Below are 14,724 nucleotides of genomic sequence, written 5' to 3' on the forward strand. Positions count from 1 at the left end.
CTTTACCCACTATTAGGTGGTCTGCAATCAGTTGTGTTGTAGGCTACGTTAGTTTTCGTAGTGTTTGTATGCCTTACTGCACAGTTCTGTCAACCCTGGCTACGTATCATATGGTGTTTTACCTTCTTCCAAAAACATTCACTTATGTGTTTACTGTTATTGCGCTGTTTGTAGGTACAAATGGTGTAGTACATTTTACGTTTTTTCTCTTCCGTCACTTATTAGCAATGGAAGCCTACTGCTCGACAAGTCAAATGGCGGATATGATATTCTGCTATGGTTAAAGATAATGGACGTAGCCTGCAAACCCGTGCTCTCTCCGCTGAAAAATATCCACTGCGCGGAATATCCTCTGATAAGTGTTCGGCGGACTTTTCCACCATCCGAGGGACATTGGCATCTTTACACCTCAGAAGACTGACAGTGGAAGGCCCCGCACAGTCTGCGCACATGACATGGAGGAGCGTGTGCTACTTTCGGTGGAAGAAACCCCTGGGACCAGTGTGCGACGATTAGCAGACGCAAAATGCATGATTTACCCTCTAATCTGGGGGAAGGGGGTACTTCACGAGAAATTACTATATCATCTACAGCGCGTTCAAGCCCTCAGGCCACACGATCAACAGCGACTCTGTCACCGGCTGTTGCAGAAATGTGCCTCAGATCCACTGTTCACATCCAAGATTTTATTTAGCGATGAGATAGGTTTCGCAAGACATGCTGTTGTGAATTTCCGTTACCAGCATGTATGGGCAGATGTAAATGGACGCTACATTGAAAACATCATTAAGCACCTGTTTATCGCAGAAAGTGCGCCTTTCCGGACCCACGCTTATTGGACTTATTTTTCTTATTTCGATGAGTACTACCACCTCTCAAAGTATTAGACACTTTGTTTTGAACACTCTGATATTATCTAGCAATAACGTACACTGTACACTGCAGTGAAGATCTGTAGCAGGTGATGTTCCCAATCGCTACTCTCTGTCTGCGTGAGGAAACTTCCTTATTCAAACGAAAGCCTTTCTCTTCGAGGAAACAACGTGATAGCATATTGCTTATTACTTCCCCGAAAAAATTACTGTGTCAACTTGCATTCCAAGCTATTTCTGACGGTCCCTTCCCTGTGACATCTATTTCACCGTGTACAAATACGCATTAGCAAAAGTCATAAATTTCAACCGAAATACCATAATTTTGAACTTAAACCTAGGATCACTCACGGGACTCATCGCGGGAATACATATCTAAAATTCAAATAGGAAACACGTGGTACTAATTACGTCAAAACGGTCGTAACAAATCAGATGTATGGCACGAAAAAGGGAGTCCGAGTAATAACTTAAGAATAATTTCATTTTTAGATATAAACTTTGTTGCAGAAAATACATGAAAGTAAATGCTTAATTTGTTGCAGATGTATTACTCAAAGAAAATCCGCCTGTTCCATGTAACGCAAAGAACAACACAATGAGCCTCATGTGTAACTAACAATCGTGATAAAAGTTGGTAAAAGTCATAAACATCGAAACTGTGTTGTGTTCAAAGTTGTAAAGCAAATACGGATGTACCTATTAACCTTCTATCCTTTTCAATACCAGCTGAAATATTATCTGAGAGGAGGTGTGATCAAGTCTCCACCTTGCTATCTTGAATTCTGAATGTTGACTTTGAGTATTGGAATGTAGGAGTCAGTTTACGTTGCATACCTCTATTCGCTAATGTACTGTAATGTAGTTTTCTGGAGCCATTCTGTATTTAGCCACCAGATACCTAAGAAATGAATAAAATAAAATTGCGCTATAACCAGTAACCTACCCCAGATTCATTAAAGAATCGATGTCAAATGTATAAAACAACTTCAAACGTCAGATTATTTTATATATAAGTTAATGTGTTAAGTAAGTTATTTGATATTGAGTATACTTAATCCAGAAGTCTTACCGCATGAACAACAAGCATTTAGCAACTGTCCTACTTCGTAGAAAATAGTTTAGAGGAAAGTTGAAATTACGTTTGAAGTTTGTTCTAAATCACTAATTACCCTCATTATCAAACACTAAATGTGTACAGTCTAGGCAATTTACGCTCCGTTTTGAGAAAGCTATTCTTTCACGCAGCTCAGTGTTTATGGCTCATATCTCCTGGACTATGTGTCGTACAGTGATATAATCTTAAAATTTATTGCAAATAGAATTAGTGGAAAAAAAACGTCATACCTGATGCTGAAGTTTCACTACATGAACAGCGGAAATATCGTAAACGATGAAATTCTTTTTCTTTTATTGCGGGAGTGGCAGTGAGGAAAAGTTTCGAAAAGGTTTGAAATCATGTACAAACATTGCTGGAAGTCGCTAAATGCCCACATTCACAAATTATGGATGAATATAGCCTGCGTAATTTGCATTGCGTACGTGACTGCCTCAAGACGTATACAGAGGTGACGTAAGTCGTGGAATACCTCCTAATGTCGCCTTGAACCTCCTTTCTCCCGGCGTAGTGTAGCAACTCGACGTAGCATGGTCTCAACAAGTCGTTGGAAGTCCCGAGGAGAAATACTGAGCCACGCTGCCTCTATAGCCGTCAATATTTGCGAAAGTGTTGCTGGTGCAGTACTTTGCGTTCGAACTGACCCCTCGATTATGAACAATAAATGTTCGATGGGTGTCGTAATCAACCGCTCAAATTGTCCAGAATGTTTTTCAAACCAAGTGCGAACAGTTGTGACCCGGTGACATGGCGCACTATTATAAAAAATAAATCCATCGTTATTTGGGAAAGTTGAAGTCCATCAACGACTGCAAATGGTCTCCAGGAAGCCGAACATAACCATTTCCAGTCAATGATTGGTTCAGTTAGACTCATTCCATTCCACGCAAACACAGCCCACACCATTATGGAGCCACCACCAGCTTGGACAGTGCCTTGTTGACAACTTGTGTCCATGGCTTCTTGGAGTCTGCGCCAGACTCGAATCCAGCCATCAGCTCTTTCCCACTGAAATCGGGACTCATTTGATTAGGTCACGGTCTTCCAGCCGTTTAGGGTCCAAGCGATACGGTCACGAGCCCAGGAAAGACGCTGCACGCGATGTCGTGTTGTTAGGAAAGGCACTGGCGTGGGTCGTCTGCTGCCATAGCCCATTAACGCCGAATTTCGCCACACTGTGCAAAGAGCGACATTCGTCGTACGTCTCACAGTGATTTCTGCGGTTATTTCACGCAGTGTTGCTTGCATGATAGCGCTGACAACTCTACGAAAAAGCCGCTGTTCTTGGTTGTTATGTGAAGGCCATCGGCCACTCAGTTGTCTGTTGTGAGAGGTAATACCTGAAATATGTTATCCTCGGCACACTCTTGACGCTGTGTTTCCCTAACGATTTCAGAAATGGAATATCCCCTGCCTCTAGCTCAAACTGTCCGCCCTGGTAGCTGAGTGGTCAGCGCGACGGAATGTCATACCTAACGGCCCGGGTTCGATTCTCGGCTGGGTCGGAGATTTTCTCCGCTCAGGGACTGGGTATTGTGTTGTCCTTATCATCATAATTTCATCCCCATCGACACGCAAGTCGCCGCAGTGGCGTTAACTCGAAAGACTTGCACCAGGCGAACGGTCTAACTGACGGGAGGCCCTAACCACAAGGCATTCCCATTTTAGACCCAACTACCACTCTGCGTTCAAAATCTGTTAATTCCCGTCGTCACGTCAGAAATCATTTCACATGAATCATCTGAGTACAAACGACAGCTCCGCCAATGCTCTGCCCTTTTATATCTTCCGTACGCGATACTACCGCCATCTGTATACAGGGTGTTCGGAAATTCCCGTTGCAGATTTCTAGGACTTGCAGAAGGGAGTGAGTGCATTATGTTTTGAATAGGAATCCATGTCCGGTAAAGTACCGTTTCCGCGTTACAGCCGTTTGAAAACGTCTTTGCTGTGTACATTTGAACAGGGTAGACAGGGTGGGGGGGGGGGGGGGAAGGGGGGGGGGGAGAGGAGTGCTTTCGTCGGATTGGGTAGTGTATTTTGACGTCTGTCCTACCTCTCTGACCTGGCTCGAGTCTCATTCATGTGTCCATGAGTGTTACAGCAACGTGCTTGAGTACGCGTTTGCAGAACACATCGATGTTATCCTTCTGTATGGCCTAGCTGACGGTAATGGAAGAGCCGCTCGTAGCCTTTATCAAGATCGATATCTATATGTCCCAACTCCATCGCGTACCTTTCTTGCCACAATTACACAACCGCTTCGTGAAATTGTTACCTTGACGTCGGCAGGCGTGATTATGGTGCTCCAAGGAGACGTCGCACATCAGAATTGGAAGAGGCCTTACTGCATCATGCTGAAGAGAGTGCGTCAACGAGAACACGAACAATTACGCGTCCAATTGATGTAGCTCCCAACACAGTCTAGTATGTTGTTGATGACCAACGTCTACATTCATACCAACTCCAACACTCGATACCACCTCAAATACTCACAGACACACGAATGAGGGGCAAACCAGGTGAGAGGGGTAGGATACATATCAAATGACATCATCGAAACCAACGTAAGCACCTCCCCCCCCCCCCCCCCAACTATGACTACCCTGCTGCATACCTAGCTAGCAAACAAGTCTTCGAACGTCTGTAACACGGAAACGGTATTTTTCGGGTCATGGGTTCCTGTTCAGAATACTTCACTCCACTCAAGCCCTAGACGTTAGTAACGGGAATATCCAAAAACCCTTATATGTGTATGTCACTATCCTCATTGTTACATAGTCATGCCTGACTTATTGAGTTAAACCCCTCTCGTGAGATTATACCTTTCAGTGAGTGGATTATAAGAATATTTTAAATATTTAAAATACGATCAGTATCTATATGAACTTTTTAATATAAAACTTTTGTTGTCCTTGGAAGCCATTACTTGGACAACCTTCAATTGGGACCGGATTACTGTTTCAGCCATATCGTAATACAGATGGCTCATTGATGAGAAAGTCATCAAGACGTAGGTGAAGCTCGGAAAAAACGAAGAAGCGGGCTGTGCCAGCTTCACAGGTATATTCGCATACCAGTAATTCTTTTAGGAAAACAATGGGAAACATCGAGACAGCAGGATGAGTATTTGAAGCTAGCTCCTTTCGAATAGGGCTTCAGTGTATGAACCTGTCTTGGTCAAATGTATTTATAGCAGAAAATGTGCAATAAGGATTATGTGTAGTGTACCTCATAAAGCCTCCTGTTGATAATAGTTTAAATAATTAACGATTACTAGCAATAGCTTTATAAGAGTTTTGTACTATATGAAGTTAGTCGTAAATAACAGTTCAATGTATGAAAACAATAATAGCTCACTAAGAAATATCCCTGTCATTTACACCACAAGTTACTTTTTACCAATTAAATACATTTGTAATCGGTTTTCACCAGGACCAGGCATTCAGGGGCTCATGGAATAGACAGCAACGCGTTCTCTCAACTTCGTTAACAACATAATACAAGCTTCGACTTTGACTTTTTAAAATGGAACTGTGCAGTTTTTTGACGCTAGAATGACAGATCTCGATAAGAGATATTCAATGATGTAAGTCGTTTGTAGATCTGACAAGAAATGGTGGGGTAAAAATATATTGAATATATGGAGTTTTGTTCTGTTGCTGCGGCCGTTGAAAAGTCCCACCATCCGGAACTTTAAGCCACTCTCCAACAATGCCTTGTTTGTGTTAGACTTTACAACGGTTTAAACATGTTTCGTAGGAAAGAAAATGTTATATGGCTGGAAAGTCATGCAGCCAACATTAGGAAGAGACGAAAATTTTTCTGTTTGGCGCAATGTTCAGCAAAGGACGATATCCATTAGAACGTTGACACTTACAAACGAATTTTAGTTGTTACAATTTGTAGCTTAAAAATAATTATTTTAAATGAATATCACATTATTTCTTCCTTTTTTTACACATCCTGTGTCATTCATACTCCGGTAAAAGTCTTACTGAAATAAGACACGAAATTACTGAAAGAAAAGACTGTGAACAAAAAACAATGAACACATTACTCTGTGCCATTACATTTCTGTTGGTCGATTTTTCAAATAATATCTTCGTCACGACACTTTGGCACAAGCCACAGCAGTGATGAAGTCACTGCTGTCAACATAACGGGACATAACTGCATTACGTGCCGTAGTAATTCGCTCTGTCATGCCGTCCACAGTCGTTGGGGCTTCCCATCATAGCACATGCTTTAACCGATGACAGAGGAAGAAGTGTAACGGCGTCAAGTCAGGTGAGCGTGCTGGGTACCTCCAAATAGGAAAGTTTCTTCCCACCCACTAGTTTGGAAATAAGTGGTTTAATGCATCTCTTCATGTATCGCTACTGAAGAATAATAGGCAGGATATCGGTTATACTAGAACCACACCATTTGACGAGATTTGACGGCCACATTTTGAATGAAAAACGGCAAGGTAATCTAAAAAAAAAGGTGCTTCTTCACATGCAACGTAAATCAACGAAATAGACTGAGGTGACAAAACGCACGGGAAAGATGTATATGCAGATAGGCATATGGGTACATGAAGATGGCAGTAGTGTCACATACGTAAAGTAAAAGGGTGCAGTTCATTGGTGGAGCTGTCATTTGTATTCAGGTGAAGAGGTTTCCCTAGAGACTGTGGCCGCACGACGGGAATTAAGAGTTTGAACACAGATTGGCAGTTGTAGCTTAACGCGTGCGACATTCAATGTTTCGATATCCACAGTGTCAAGAGTGTGCCGAGAATATCGCTTTGGACAACCCAGTGGCCTATGGCCTTCACTTAACAACCGAGAGCAGCGGCGTTTGCGTAGAGTTTCCAGTGCTAACAGACAAACAACACTGCATGAATTAACCGTAGAAATCAATATGGGACGGACGACGAACGTATCCGTTAGGACAGTACGACGAAATTCGGCATTAAAAGGCTTTGGTAGGAGACGACCGACGCGAGTACTTATGCTAACAACACGACATCGCCTGTAGCGCCTTTCCTGGGATCTTCATCGGTTGGACCCTAGACGACTGGAAAACCGTGGCTAGGTCAGATGAGTCCCGATTTCATTGGTAAGAGCTGATGGTAGGGTCCTTGTGTGGCGCAGACCCCACGAAGTCATGGACCCAAAATGTCAACAAGGCACTGTGCAAGGTGGTGGTGGCTCCATAGTGGTGTGGGCTGCGTTTACATGTAATGGAATGGGTCCTTTGGTCGAACTGAGCCGATCACCGACTGAAAATGACTATGTTCGGCTACTTGGAGACCATTTACAGTCATTCGAGGACTTCATTTTTATGGATGACCATGTCATCGGCCCACAATTGTCTGCGTTTGGTTTGAAGAACATTCGGGACAAATTGACAGAGTAATTTGGTGACCCAGTCACCCAACATGAATTCCATCGAACATTTATGCGGCCTAATCGAGAGGTCAGTTCGTGCACCAAGTCCTGCACCGGCAATGCTTTTGCAATTATGGATGGCTGTAGAGGCAGAATGGTTCATTATTTCTGCAGGGGACTTTCAACGGCTTGTTGAATCCATGACGTGTCAAGCTACTGCTATACGCCAGGCAGAAGGTGGTCCGACATATTAGGAGGTATCCCATGATTTTTGTCACTTCAGTATAAGGGCTGGTCACCTGACCAATCCGTTGTTAACCAGTAGTGCATGTTTCTCAAAATTACGGACCTGTGCATTGGGAACGTTTACTCATCAGTAAACAATACTTCCTCTACAGAATTATTGTCTTACTTGAGAACCCACTGACAGTATTGAAAACGATGTTGAAAATCACTGCCATTTAGCTGTTTATGTAAAAAACAAGTAATGGGCAATATTTATGTTTATCACGAATGCGCAGAACGCTTCTTTAGCTGATGTCTAGCTGTCTTTGTATCTGATGAGAACTGGCTTGCGGTTTTATTTGCAGCAGCTGCAAGAACAGCTGCTTCTTCAGCTTCGTTGGTAGCAGTCTTCCTTCGCATATCGGGGCAAAAGTTCAGACCTCACGAAGTCTTTAGGTGGTATTAACAAAGACATGACGATTTGGACAGCGTCTGTCTGGCACTCGTTTTGCATACAGTTCTGCTGCTTGTGATGTATTTTGGTGACATTGGCTATAAATTAAGATCCTATTGCACAATTTTTCATTAGTAAATGGCATTTTACTCCTGAAAATGGTTTCTGTATTGCAAATGATTCACTATGTGGATGCTTTACAAGCAATATACTGTAAATGAAATGCAGCATCCTAACAACAAAGTTAATGTAGGTAGACAGTAGTTCCGTGGCACTTCGGTTAAATCCTCCAAAGTACAACAACTGGCGATGAATCTCTCGCCTCGAAGACACAGTTTCCATCGAGAATAGCGTAAACATCACGTACCTATACCATCTACGGCGCAAGTCTCCTTGGAGAGTTGTGTAAACTCCCGAGTGGCAGACCATTCAACAGTCACAACAACAGCACAAAACTCGCTATATTCAGTGCATTTTTACTCCATGTTTTATTGTTAGAGCTACAAGAAATTATATTACTGAATTTGTCTGAATGAGGTCTGCTATTCTTGCGGCAAAAATTGGTTAGTTCCATATAAAAAATCAAGTTAATGTGTCCGTCTCGATTATCAAGGAAGTTACGAGAAGAATTTGCTGTAGTTTCACGAAACACTGAACACTGTTCGTCTAGGTGAAAACAGATTACAAATGTTTTTAACAGGTGAAAAGTAATTTGAGGTGAAAAGTTTAAGCAGTTCACCCTTTATACCTGTATGAAGTATTAGAGAAACTTAAAACTAATTACTTATGTAAATGATCAACAAATAGCCATTTTTCACTTTTGTAAACCAACTGATATTTTTTACGCTATAGTGAGATATCCAAGAATCGATCGACGGATAGTAAAAAGCTAACAGAGTGACTGTTCATCATGATTGTAGGGACGGTTCCTTGACGAAGCCTCAGTCATTAACTTTACAAACCTAGTCGAAATTGGTTAGTGCACTGTTTGATAGGACGTCGTTATCGTTAACGGGCCTTCTCTCTTGTCGGAAATTTAAAAATTTCTGCTTCTGGAAAGTTGAATCGTATTAAACTAGAAAGTTAACGCACTGGAAAAGCGTAAAGATAAATCGGGATAGTAGGTTTAGAATAATAGAAAGATTAACCCGGGAACATCTGAAATGGGATGCTACAAAAAATTAAGTGACTTGGTAAGTTCGAAAATGAGGAAGTGTTGTATTAGGTGGACAAAGAAAGCTGTGATAAACGGTGCAGGAGACAGAGCACCTGGTTCGTCTTTGCCAAATATTATATATTATCCTGTAATTTGAAACAGAAGAAACAACACAAATAAGTTTCAGAGGAAGCTCGGAGTTGGTATGTATCACATATGTCACTGGGAAAGTTATGCTGTAGCAAGTAGTTGAAATGACTGGCTTATCGTGGAAAGAAATAGAAGATTGAATGAAAGCAGTCGGATAGTTGATTAGTAACACGTATTTATCAAGATATTGCTCTTTCAAGGGAGAGGATATGCAGCGGGAAGAAAAAGTGATGTATAGGAGACTACTGTTCTAAACAAAGTAGTAACACTAATATTTTTTACTAAAGCTGGTGGTAATGTAGGAATAAGTAGGCTGTCAAGAGGAGGAGTTGAACCACTGGACTCTTACTGGGAAGCGTCCGCTTTAAACCTCGCTGATATGAATCTGATTTCCCGTAATTTTCATATGTTGTTCCAACTCAATTCCTAGGATGGAACCAACAGGATTCATAACTTAGAGATGTAGCTCAGAAAACAATGGTGCATAATTTATTATTCTTTTAATTTACAATAAAGAAGGTAAAATTTTAACATCGTTTAATACAAGGTGGGCAAAATAAAAGTGCCACGGAAAATACTTCATGCGCCTTAAGACAGGCAACCAAACTTACATCATCTGCGACCGATCCACAAACCATCGGTATCACTGGTCTGCGTATTCTAGTGTGACACTGTCACGGAACGGTACCTAAGTTTTTGATGGCGAACTCTGTGGAGACTTGCTTTAATTTTGCTGAGGCACTGATGTACTTCAATCTCTGCCGTTTTCGCTGTGCAATGTACAGTTTTGGTGATACTGAGTGTTACCATTCCAAGATAGTTTTTTAAGATTCAGGTTCAAAGAAATCAACCAACGGACAGCTCCCTGTCATGATATACCTTTAATTTTGACCGACGTAACAATTTTGTGGCTACTATTTTCGTTGCTTCTATTCTGGACATTGAACATTCGCAGTCCTACCGGACGCCCTTGAATGACCCGAATTACCTTGGTGGTAATCATACTGCCTTTAGTGACGTACCTCTTGCGACAAGCTTCGTCGTCCGCTACCTGGCGGTCGAGAGAAATGGTGTGATGGACACACTGCTTTTAATTGACCAATAGTGGGCGCCCTGCAGTTTCTGTACAACCATAAACACGGAGAGATAATTGTATTAACATCCACCGCAGCATCCATAAAAAAACATTATGCATCCTTTCATGAACGTGAATTACGATTAAACCTTTTACATTCAGCAATTCAAGCACAGCTTACTGACAAATACGTACGTCAGTGTTGCCATTTTCTGAAACATTAGTGTGTTGCTGATATTCCGAGAGTGTGGAGGTGGTTAGAACCTCTAATCTTCCCTCATATTTCCGGACGTCCGGAGACCAGTTGTAGCAGGAGAATTTACTCACAAAAGAACTCCTCAATAATGGACTACTGATCTTCATCTTTTCCAGCGTCTCTTGAGTTACGTACCTGGCTCACTACCCTGTTAATTACCATCCATTTATTACCGGCTTGCAGTGAACGAGAATAGATTTATCTCATTTCTGTAAACCGCGTGACCGCGCTTTTGTCAGATTCCGCTATATTGTCAGTTTGTGTAGGATGCGAGGTTGATAGAAACAGTATTTCTCTGTGGATGGATTGCGTATTAAGGCAGTTAGTTTCTTGGTAGCTTATTTAGGAGTTTGTAATCCAGCACAAATTTCACGAGACTTTTAAGCTATAGAGTTCAGCACGTTTTAGATTTTTTTTCTAATTTATTTACATTGTTATTACTGAACGCGCAATACTCCAGGAAGAGGAGTGCAATCATAATAGCAAGACGAAAGAGGCGACACTGTTTAATATAAAAGCAAAGCAGGAGGACAAGCATACCAATGAGAATCCGTCAAAGAAGGAGATTTTTTAAAGCAAAATTGAGAGCTAGAAGGGAAGGAAAGGACCTGCAGATAAAAGTAAAGAAAAAAAGTGAATACGTGTTGACTGCAGATCCAGTCGGTCCTAAGACTTTTCTCTAACTTATCGCTTCTTTCAATTCTGGAAATAGCTTATTAAAGTGAAAAATTCCAAGTTGCACTCTGATTCGGAATAAAACTGTATTAAACTGTAGGTTCTCCTATAACTGGCTACCATCACTGAGCTGACAATAGTCATGGGACAGAGATCTGCAGATACACGGTTGGCGGTAGTATCGCGTAAACAAGGTGTTGTACAGTGGGGGCCGTTAATGAATGGATTTATAAGTATAAAAATTTGATTTTTATTTTTCGCTTGACGTTCGTCAGTGCCTTCTGCCTGGTGGCTAGTTGCAGCGTCTCAGTCACGTTGGATGAAACCGGACACAACCACTTTGAAACTCACGTGTTCAACCATCAGCAGCTAAACTCATGTGTTGCTGACGAGGTAACGCTACCGAACTGCACGTCTTCGATTTGGCCGACCAAAAGGAAGGGTTGGAGGTGATCAAGTGGGGGTGAGACCGCGACCAGCCGCTGGGAGCGGACACGCCGTCCGGTCTCTTCTGCTGGCAGCTTCCGATCCGACCAGACGTCCTCCTCTCCTGCTGTCTTGGGCGGCTGTCCATTCAGTCTCGGCGGCTTCTCTAGGCCTGTCTTTCCTTTTTACAGCATTAAATTTTCGTTGTTGATGTTGTGGTCTTCAGTCCTGAGACTGGTTTGATGCAGCTCTCCATGCTACTCTATCCTGTGCAAGCTTCTTCATCTCCCAGTACCTACTGCAACCTACATCCTTCTGAATCTGGTTAGTGTATTCATCCCTTGGTCTCCCTCTACGATTTTTACCCTCCACGCTGCCCTCCAATACTAAATTGGTGATCCCTTGATGCCTCAGAACATGTCCTACCAACCGATCCCTTCTTCTGGTAAAGTTGTGCCACAAACTTCTCTTCTCCCCAATCCTATTCAATACTTCCTCATTAGTTACGTGATCTACCCATCTAACCTTCAGCATTCTTCTGTAGCACCACATTTCAAAAGCTTCTATTCTCTTTTCGTCCAAACTATTTATCGTCCATGTTTCACTTCCATACATGGCTACACTCCATACAAATACTTTCAGAAAAGACTTCCTGACACTTAAATCTATACTCGATGTTAACAAATTTCTCTTCTTCAGAAACGCTTTCCTTGCCATTGCCAGTCTACATTTTATATCCTCTCTACTTCGACCATCATCAGTTATTTTGCTCCCCAAATAGCAAAACTCCTTTACTACTTTAAGTGTCTCATTTCCTAATCTAAATCCCTCAGCATCACCCGACTTAATTCGACTACATTCCATTATCCTCGTTTTGCTTTTGTTGATGTTCATCTTATATCCTCCTTTCAAGACACTGTCCATTCCGTTCCACTGATCTTCCAAGTCCTTTGCTGTCTCTGGCAGAATTAGAATGTCATCGGCGAACCTCAAAGTTTTTATTTCTTCTCCATGGATGTTAATACCTACTCCGAATTTTTCTTTTGTTTCCTTTACTGCTTGCTCAATATACAGATTGAATAATATCGGGGAGAGGCTACAACCCTGTCTTACTCCCTTCCCAACCACTGCTTCCCTTTCATACCCCTCGACTCTTATAACTGCCATCTGGTTTCTGTACAAATTGTAAATAGCCTTTCGATCCCTGTATTTTACCCCTGCCACCTTTAGAATTTGAAAAAGAGTATTTCAGTCAACATTGTCAAAAGCTTTCTCTAAGTCTACAAATGCTAGGAACGTAGGTTTGCCTTTCCTTAATCTTTCTTCTAAGATAAGTCGTAAGGTCAGTATTGCCTCACGTGTTCCAGTGTTTCTACGGAATCCAAACTGATCTTCCCCGAGGTCGGCTTCTACTAGTTTTTCCATTCGTCTGTAAAGAATTCGTGTTAGTATTTTGCAGCTGTGGCTTATTAAACTGATATTTCGGTAATTTTTACATCTGTCAACACCTGCTTTGTTTGGGATTGGATTTATTGTATTCTTCTTGAAGTCTGAGGGTATTTCGGCTGTTTCATACATCTTGCTCACCAGTAAATTTTCATACAGTTAAAACTATGTTTGATTTTTTACCTCAACGGGTGCCTACTGCTTTCCCCTCCTGGCCAACACTGACGCATTAACAGTATAAAGGGGCAGTGCATCGGCGGAGCTGTCATTTGTAGTCGGATGATTCATGTGAAAAGGTGTCCGACGAGATTATGGCCGCACGACGGGAATTTACAGACTTTGAACGCGGAATGGTAGTTGGAGGTAGGCGCATGGGACACTGCATTTCAGAAATCGTTACGGTATTCAGTGTTCCGAGATCCACAGCGTCAAGAGTGTGCCGAGAATACCACATTCCAGGCGTTGCCTCTCACCAGAGACCACGCAGTGGGCGACGGTCTTCACTTAACGGCCGAGAGAAGCCGCACTTGTGTAGAGTTACCAGTGCTAACAGACAAGCAACACCACTATGATTGACTGGAATTCATTACGTTCGTCTACTTGGAGACCATTAGCAGTCATTCATGGACTTCATGTTCCAAACCAACGACGGAATTTTTATGGATGACTATGCACCATGTCACCGGGCCACAACTGTTCGCGATGGGTTTGAAGAACAATCTGGACAGTTCGAGCATAGGAATTCGCCATCCAAATCGCCCTACATGGGAATAGTCGGGAGGTCAGGTCGTATACAAAATCCTGGACCGGCAATACTTCCGCATTTGTGGACAGGTGTAGAGGCAGTATGGGTCAATATTTCTGCAGGGGCCTCCTAGCGCCTTGTGAAGTCTATGCCACGTGGATCTGCTGTACTACATGGGGCAAAAGGAGGTCAGGCACGATGTTAGGAGGCGTCCCATGAATTTTGTCACCTCGTTGTAAGTTAGTTTAAAGCTCAGAGGGAGTCAAAGGCATACCGCTTCCAGTAGAACCACTGCATTGTTCGAACCAAGCTTTCAAGGAGAAACCATCAGACACTCCTACTACGAGTCGTCTAACAAGTGATCTTTTTCGGAAAGATGCAGCTTATGCTGTGGAAGGATACCTTTGCCCCTCATTTGTGTTGTTACTGTCGCTGTCGCCCATTACACCTCACGATGCTCCACGGCACAATTCTACCAGGTATTCGTTCGGGACAGCACTGATTAATGAATACAGTTGGCGACGTCGTTGACAGCTCTCCGGAGTACTCGGTCATCATCGTAGTTCAGTCTGAAACAGGACTGCCATTTGTTATCATTTTGCTACACTCATAGTGGTTAAAACAATGTTACTCAATCCGTTTCCTAAGGTGTTTCAGAAAATGCCACGTGTTTTACCTGAACCGCTAATGAATTTATTTATTTGACAATGGTGATTTCGACATGTGTGTCTTTCTCAAGTGATAACACA

The sequence above is a fragment of the Schistocerca cancellata genome, chromosome 5, assembly GCF_023864275.1.
Source record: "Schistocerca cancellata isolate TAMUIC-IGC-003103 chromosome 5, iqSchCanc2.1, whole genome shotgun sequence".
NCBI classification, from domain to species: Eukaryota; Metazoa; Arthropoda; class Insecta; order Orthoptera; family Acrididae; genus Schistocerca; species Schistocerca cancellata.